Raw genomic sequence first — 7,909 nt, 5'->3', positions numbered from 1 at the left:
TCGATGTTGAATAAACAGAATTACTGTTGTTATGCAAAATGTTTCAATAAATGTAAGTTCTTTTGAAAATGATATGTATCATATGTTAAAGGTTTTAGTTTTGAACTCCTGTCTCGGAGTAGAAGGTTGGTCTCTTCTTATTTAGTCATTGATTTGTTTTTTTTGTCGATCCTCGGATTATTCGAAGTATTTACGAAGGTGTATTTAAAACGAAAGGGCTCGTAATGAAGCACTCGTAAAAGCACAATACCACACCAAGGTAAATCAGACTCTCTATATACAACCGAAGAAGTGGTGCAACCACCGTTTGTTTGTTTTTGTTTGTTTGTTCAACGCCTTAGTCCTGTTGGTAGCCTCTAAAGACGAGCATGGGTTCCTGAAGAAAAAAATTTACCTGCGTCTTCACGGCATTCATAACTTTAGTCATTCAGGGATAAATGCAATACACTCGATATACATATACGTATGATATAAATTTGCAGGGTACGTAATTAGAAGTCTCTCGGACTATTTACGTAAGAGTTAATCTCGTAATGTTTATGCCTGGGTTTCCCTGTGTCGTTGAGTCACCATGTATGTCAACTGTCTGGCTTATTTGAGACAAGGCCACAACATCAGTATCTCGTCAAAGAGGTTACACCGCATTAAACGAAATATGGAGATGTGATTTTTAATGTTAGAGTTCGCGTCATGTACAGTATACTTTTGAATGAAAAGAAGGATCGTCCGAGGGGTGAGTATGGGTGCTCGCCGCTTTAAGCAATACCACGACAGGAGATCAGGAATGGACCTTCCCATTACTCTTATGTGTGGAATAAAACCCGGACAGCGGCTTTACGAGAAAACGTAACGCTTCCACGATTAGGCTTACCCACCTCTGCTATTACCGAAGGAAGGATGAGATGAGTGATATATAATCGAGTCTTAACCAGACAATCCAATGATCAAGGGCATGAGCATCTATCGACGCTCTCGGAATACGATGACATGTATCACGCGATGCCGTTATGGCATAGCAACTGTTGTAAAATGAACGAATGGGGTTGTCCTTAACTTCTCGTGAGTAGTACATTTTAAGACCAAAGTGTATGTATGTATGTATGTATGTATGTATGTATGTATGTATGTATGTGTGTGTGTATGTATGTATGTATGTATGTATGTATGTATGTATGTATGTATAGACATCATATAAATACATATATAAATAGATAGATAGATCCCTCTCTCTCTCTCTCTGTATGCGTGTGTCTCTGTGTGTGTGTGTCTGTGGTGTGTGTCTGCGTGTGTGTCTGTGGCGTGTATCTGTGTGTCTGTTTGTGAGATAGATAGATAGATAGATAGATAGATAGAGATATATATATAGAGAGAGAGACAGACAGAGAGAGAGAGACAGAGAGAGAAAAGGACTACCCGGTCTTGACCATTCATAGAAACAATTTCGTTTAGTTAGCTATGAAAATGATATGACTCGAAATCAGCGATGACACCAGGTGTTCACGGACAGGTCTGTAAACAGAACATATATTACAGAAACCCCAATGCCTTTAAGTAAAAACAAACTCTAATGAAAACGAAAAGAGTTTTAGTTCAACATTACACTTATCTTTCAGCAGACATTTGTATTTAATTCATGTTAGAAATGTCCCATCGGAAATGCCGGGTTACTTGCCCTGCAGCGGAATTCTGAAATATATTGAACATGTATATTAGACAAACATCAGCAAGATACCTTTACACTGATTACTTCCCTTCTCATTGGGAAACGTTTATGTATTATATACAATGGTATAATCAAACGTGCGATATGATTATAGGGTGTTTTCTTCGTGAGTTTACCTTTTCAAAAAACTGCACTAAAAGATAAAGTCAAGTTTATTGACCACTTCCCATGGAAGACATCTCATCTCATGGAAGACGTGGCCATGTAAGTCGAAACAGGAACCAGTGTAATTTTCATATTCAGGAAATACCCGACACCCGGGGTCACGTATCATCGCTGACTTTTTAAATTAGTGATCAATTTATACAGTTTGTATTTCCGTTTTACCGTTTTTTCTCTTACGCTGACCCTTAATATTTTGTAGCAGAGGCACAGTAAGTACCCATGGACCCTGGTGATCAACCTTCAGTCTTTTGGCGATCTATAGCCCGTCTTTTATATTGTATTGCATGCTTTAATTGTTACAATTTAATTGTGAGAATGTTTTACTTTTCCATACTAGTTATATATCCATAGCTGTAATGTGCTAGTACGTGGCAGGTTTTATCCTTCAGAATGTTTTCATTTTTCATATGCAAATTGTTTTTGTCACGATATAGCTGAGATATTGCCGATTGCTCACTCACTCACTCACTCATCATGGTATGCGTTAGGTGCGATGGAGAACCAGTCAAATTCACATTATCGAGACATGAATAGGTCTAAGGTTCCGTTTCTGCAGTGATCTCTGTTACTTCGGTAGCCCAGTGACTAGGTGTTCGCTTAACTCATTTAAAACCGATTCGATTCCCAACATAGGTACAACGTCAAGGCCATTTATGTACCGCTCGTCGTGATAATGCTGGAATATTGCTAAAACCTGCGTAAAACTAAACTCACTCACTCATTTCAACCCATTTCTTTCAATGCATTGTTCACACTACTGTTGCCGTAAAGGTTTGCAAATACACAATGCCTTTTAAAAAGTACTCACATGTATGTGTGCATCATTTTACACGTTCTCAGTAATGCACATATTTTTGTACCTTTACTGGTTTAAGTCCATCTGGGATTCGAACCCACACAAAACCGCTTGCAACTATGTTAACGATGCCGATCGTGCTAAAACTGTTTGGGGTTTAATAATCAGGGCCCACTTGCACAAAACGATCTTAGCGTTACACCTATTTCAACCCTATATTGGAGAATGGAAGTTTCACTCATTGTAGCGCTAAGATCGCTTTGAGCAAGTGTGCCCAGGTTTCTATGTATTTGCCGTAAATTGGATCCAGTGATTAGGGTAAGGAATTAAGTTCGACCTCGAGCATACGTTTTGTGATATTTCAATAAAATGTTTACTCACATACAATGTTTATCCATATCATTTGCCTCAATTATCAAGGAAGTCGTATCTGTCGGAGTCAGGGTAACCGATGTCGTCATCATCAAAATAGCGGTGCTTCCGTGACATCAGAAGCTTTCTGATATTGTTGAGTCGCAAGCTGATACGTTTTCTGTGAAAGAGGGCCCTCTTTAGTTGGCTTTGTTTACCTGGGAGTCCTATAGTAGTCCCAATGACAAGGGTCACCAGTAGAAGGACATGAAACATGCTGGAAGCTGTTGAAGAAGAGAGGTCAAGGTCATGGTCAGTGGTCAAACATACAGGAACAGGTACACATCCTACTCGTCATCTGACCAAGGATCGGGTGGTCAGGCTCCCTGACACGGTTGACACATGTCATCGTTTCATTGCATATAACGATGTTCATGCTGTCAATCACTCTGTTATTTGGCCCAGACTAAGATCGCTGTCGTATGCCTTTAATATTGCTGCATGTGGCGTTAAATATCGAACAAAACAAGTCGACTCTACTAATATTCTGAACATGAGGGACAGTTATAAAACTGAATGAAGAGAGGCGTAAAAATTACCTACACCTCGTCAAGGGTTGTAAATATTATTTTCAGGTATATCACGGCACGTTAAATAAAGAAAGTTTAAAAATGTTGGTCGGTGACGTTTATCGCTTAGACGAAACCCGCGAGCATGGTATATGAATCACATGTGCTTTTAAGCAATTAGCTAAAACGTGTGATTCAAAAGGGGGCTACCCGATAACCCCGTACACTTCAAGACAAACCTAAGTTCGATATGCCCAAATTCGACTCAGTCATGTTCGACTGAAGTTGCATTTACCTCGCATGATTCTGTAATGTTGACAAGTCTCCTAGCTGTGAACAGAAGTGTTTAGAGCCTCTCTTGATTCGCAGCCTTGCGTTGTAAAAATATGAGAGACTATTAACGCTCCTGTTTTATTTCGCAATATTAATGCGCTTCATTGTCATGCCTGGATTAAAAAAAACATGTGACAGGTATGAAATATATGTTTTACATTTTTTCCTTCTTAAGCGTCATCTAGACCAGAGTACACCATCGACAGTTCTGAAAGTGCCGATTTCCTGCAGTGGAAGACCAAGATGTCTGGGCTTGGAAGACAATAAACCGTTTTGTGGTACAAAAGACTGAGCCACAATTTATTTAATCTATTTAAATCTATTTAAAAACGTAAATAATAATAATACCAACAACAAAATCAATTTTATACCAGTCATTTTTTCCAGTTTGTGTCACTGTAGCATGAACACAAAAGTCATAAACACAAACGTATTTTCCGACAAATATTATGTACAATGGACAATTCTGCTGAGATGTCCTATAGGTAACGGGACGCCTACTGGTTAAGCGTTCGCTCGTCACACCAACAATCCGGGTTCGATTCCCACTTAGGTACAATGTGGGAAACTGATTTCTGCCGCCCTCCGTCGTGATATTGACGGAGTATTGCTAAAAAGCGGCGTAAAACTAAAGTCACCCACTCCTACAATAAGCCACAGATTGTCACGGCGTCTCTGGTGCAAGATTGCGAAGTAGAGAGTTGTGCCCCCTTGAAACGACATAACCTATGATTATGAGTTCGTATTCTGGTTCTCCGGGATTGATATTCTAGGTTTGTCAACACCATGCTCAATACCATCAAAGTGGCAACTGTCAAATACATTGACCAACATCAGTTTGGACTTGGCATAAACACCAAACTGTCATGTCTTGGAATGCTGTTAAAACTCATTTTAAAAGCATGTGTTTGGTGAGGTAGTCTAATGCTAAAAGCGTTCCCTCGTCAAGCCGAACACGTGGGTTCGATTCGGATCATTGTGTGATCATCTCTGCTTGAGTATGATATTGCTGGAATGTTGCTAAAATGCACGTCCACTCATTCACGCAGTCAGTCAGTAAAAACCATGGTGCCTTGGTGTGCATTCATGGAACACTACAATTAGATCAGCGATAGATAGTCATTTGAAAAGGATAGAGACCTTTTGAAGCAGTGAGTGTGTAACTGAGTGAGATACGTTTTACGCCGCACTCTGCTCTATTCCAGCCATATGGCGACTTCCTGAAACAAACTTCGAGATAATGATAATATTGTAAAGAGCACCATATCATCTACATTTACTGGAAATGGTTTAAAAATTGTTTGGTTCGTATTTTTATTCTTGTAACCTCACCTGTGTGTGCAATATGAGCACGTTGACTGCGTCAATAATATCTTTAATTAGGGATTCGTTCGGAGGTTTGGCCCAAGGCCTTCGAGTATCAAGGAAGCATCGTCAGTATTATCTCTGAAAGCAATGATGATTGATAGGCGATAATGGCCTCATACCGCATCAACTACACCACTGCCTAAAGCACAGCAGCAATGACAAGTTTAATCATGATATTTAGAAAATTTAGTTCGTAATGTCAACGGAATTTGTTTCGGCAGATAATCAAAAGTGGTTATTCTGCCCTGGCTTCTAGTGTGTGATGACTCATAGGTTTCTGGTGATTTGGGTAGTGCGTGAGTTTAGTTTTACACCGCACTCATCTCTTTGACTGCGGTCTGTAAATCAGATTTGGGCCAGACAATCCATGGATCAACATCACGATCATCGATCAACGCAATTGGGAACCGACAACGTCTCAACCCAGGCAGCGAGCCTGACCATCTGATCCCGTTACTCGCCTCTCATGACAAACATGGGTTACTGAAGATCAATTCCAAACCGGATCTTCACGGGTTTTGGTGATGTGATAGATTGCCAAGCTATCGCTTTAATGCTTGACAGGAACTATCCTCTTATGCACCTAGGTTTTCAATCACTATAGCAACTGTATCACATATACACTCTTCAAACAAAAGAAACGCAAAACGAAAATATCAATGAAAATTTAGTGTTATTCAAAGACGTGTAGATCAGCGGAAAACAGAGATGCATGAATGAAATTTTGTGGAGCAATGTATTGCTATCTTGTCCATATTTCACGAGAATAACAGTCACCACAGTCATTACTACTGTCCACCAGGTGGTGTTGAAGTCAATACCTCGTATGACCACCTCCAGCTGCTACCACTGCCAAACACATCCTGGGTACAGATCGAATGTGTCGCTGGATGTCTTTTTGGGGAATCCTTCTCCATTCCTCCTGCAACTTGTGGAACAAATGTTGAAGATTCTGTGGTGGATTAGGACGTCGACGTACCCGTCTATCAATCTGATCCCAAAGGTGTTCGAGTGGGTTTAGATCCGGGGATCTGGAGGGCCGGGGGAGCGTATTCATTTTTTTATTGGCCAGGTAGTCCACGGTGGCACGTGCTGTGTGAGGCCTGGCGTTGTCCTGTTGGAAGAGCTGCCGTTGACGGTCAACAAGGTGAAGGACGTGCGGAGGGAGAATCTAGTCAGTGTATCGATTGCCTTGGACAAGTACAAGTTCCGATCTGCGGGTGTATGAAATCGCTCCCCACACCACATCACTCACACGTTCATGGCATCGTCTATAGACACGGTCTCTACCATCACGTAGCCCGAGGAGATAACGGGATTCATCACTAAACCATATGCCAGGTTCCAAGGCAGCATCGTGTTATACCATCTCACTCGTCAACGTCGATGTAGTCGTGTCAAGCAAGAGGCAACTTTTGAACGTTTGGCAAGTATTCCTACTTCTCGGAGACGGTTCTTGATTGTCTTATCTGACACTCCTCGGGCTCCAAACTGGTCTTGTGCCGTGTTCCGGGCGGTACGATGGCGCTCACACACGTGGGCTATCCGGATGTTCCGATCTTGGGCAGGTGTGGTGACTTTGGGTCTTCCTGATTTTGGACGCTCATTTGTCGAATTTGTTTGACGAAATCGATCCCACAATCGACTTATTGTGCTGGGATGAAGGTTGAGGATGCTTGCCACTTCACTATTTTATTCGGCAGCTTGCAATCGTCCAATTGCCTTATTTCGATCTGCGGCGTTGAGACGTTCAATTTTCGTGTACAGTACTTGTAATGCTCGTGGATGAAATTGAATTTTTATTCTTGTAACCTCACCTGTGTGTGCAATATGAGCACGTTGACTGCGTCAATAATATCTTTAATTAGGGATTCGTTCGGAGGTTTGGCCCAAGGCCTTCGAGTATCAAGGAAGCATCGTCAGTATTATCTCTGAAAGCAATGATGATTGATAGGCGATAATGGCCTCATACCGCATCAACTACACCACTGCCTAAAGCACAGCAGCAATGACAAGTTTAATCATGATATTTAGAAAATTTAGTTCGTAATGTCAACGGAATTTGTTTCGGCAGATAATCAAAAGTGGTTATTCTGCCCTGGCTTCTAGTGTGTGATGACTCATAGGTTTCTGGTGATTTGGGTAGTGCGTGAGTTTAGTTTTACACCGCACTCATCTCTTTGACTGCGGTCTGTAAATCAGATTTGGGCCAGACAATCCATGGATCAACATCACGATCATCGATCAACGCAATTGGGAACCGACAACGTCTCAACCCAGGCAGCGAGCCTGACCATCTGATCCCGTTACTCGCCTCTCATGACAAACATGGGTTACTGAAGATCAATTCCAAACCGGATCTTCACGGGTTTTGGTGATGTGATAGATTGCCAAGCTATCGCTTTAATGCTTGACAGGAACTATCCTCTTATGCACCTAGGTTTTCAATCACTATAGCAACTGTATCACATATACACTCTTCAAACAAAAGAAACGCAAAACGAAAATATCAATGAAAATTTAGTGTTATTCAAAGACGTGTAGATCAGCGGAAAACAGAGATGCATGAATGAAATTTTGTGGAGCAATGTATTGCTATCTTGT

At 41.2% G+C, this 7,909-nt stretch overlaps 1 long non-coding RNA gene across 1 annotated transcript; it reads right to left on the bottom strand.

Annotated features, from left to right (window-relative positions):
* Positions 1-1,568: 1,568 nt before the first annotated feature.
* LOC137266455 (uncharacterized) lies at positions 1,569-3,990 on the bottom strand. Its single transcript, XR_010954982.1, has 3 exons — positions 3,900-3,990; positions 3,066-3,319; positions 1,569-1,686 (listed from the first exon to the last, which is right to left on the bottom strand). It is a non-coding gene; the product is annotated as an uncharacterized lncRNA (long non-coding RNA).
* Between the last annotated feature and the right edge of the window lie 3,919 nt (positions 3,991-7,909).

This window comes from Haliotis asinina, chromosome 15 (assembly GCF_037392515.1).
Source record: "Haliotis asinina isolate JCU_RB_2024 chromosome 15, JCU_Hal_asi_v2, whole genome shotgun sequence".
Lineage (NCBI taxonomy): Eukaryota > Metazoa > Mollusca > Gastropoda > Lepetellida > Haliotidae > Haliotis > Haliotis asinina.
The sequence above is the reverse complement of the archived record's forward strand: the minus strand, read 5'-3'. Positions and strand labels throughout refer to the sequence as shown.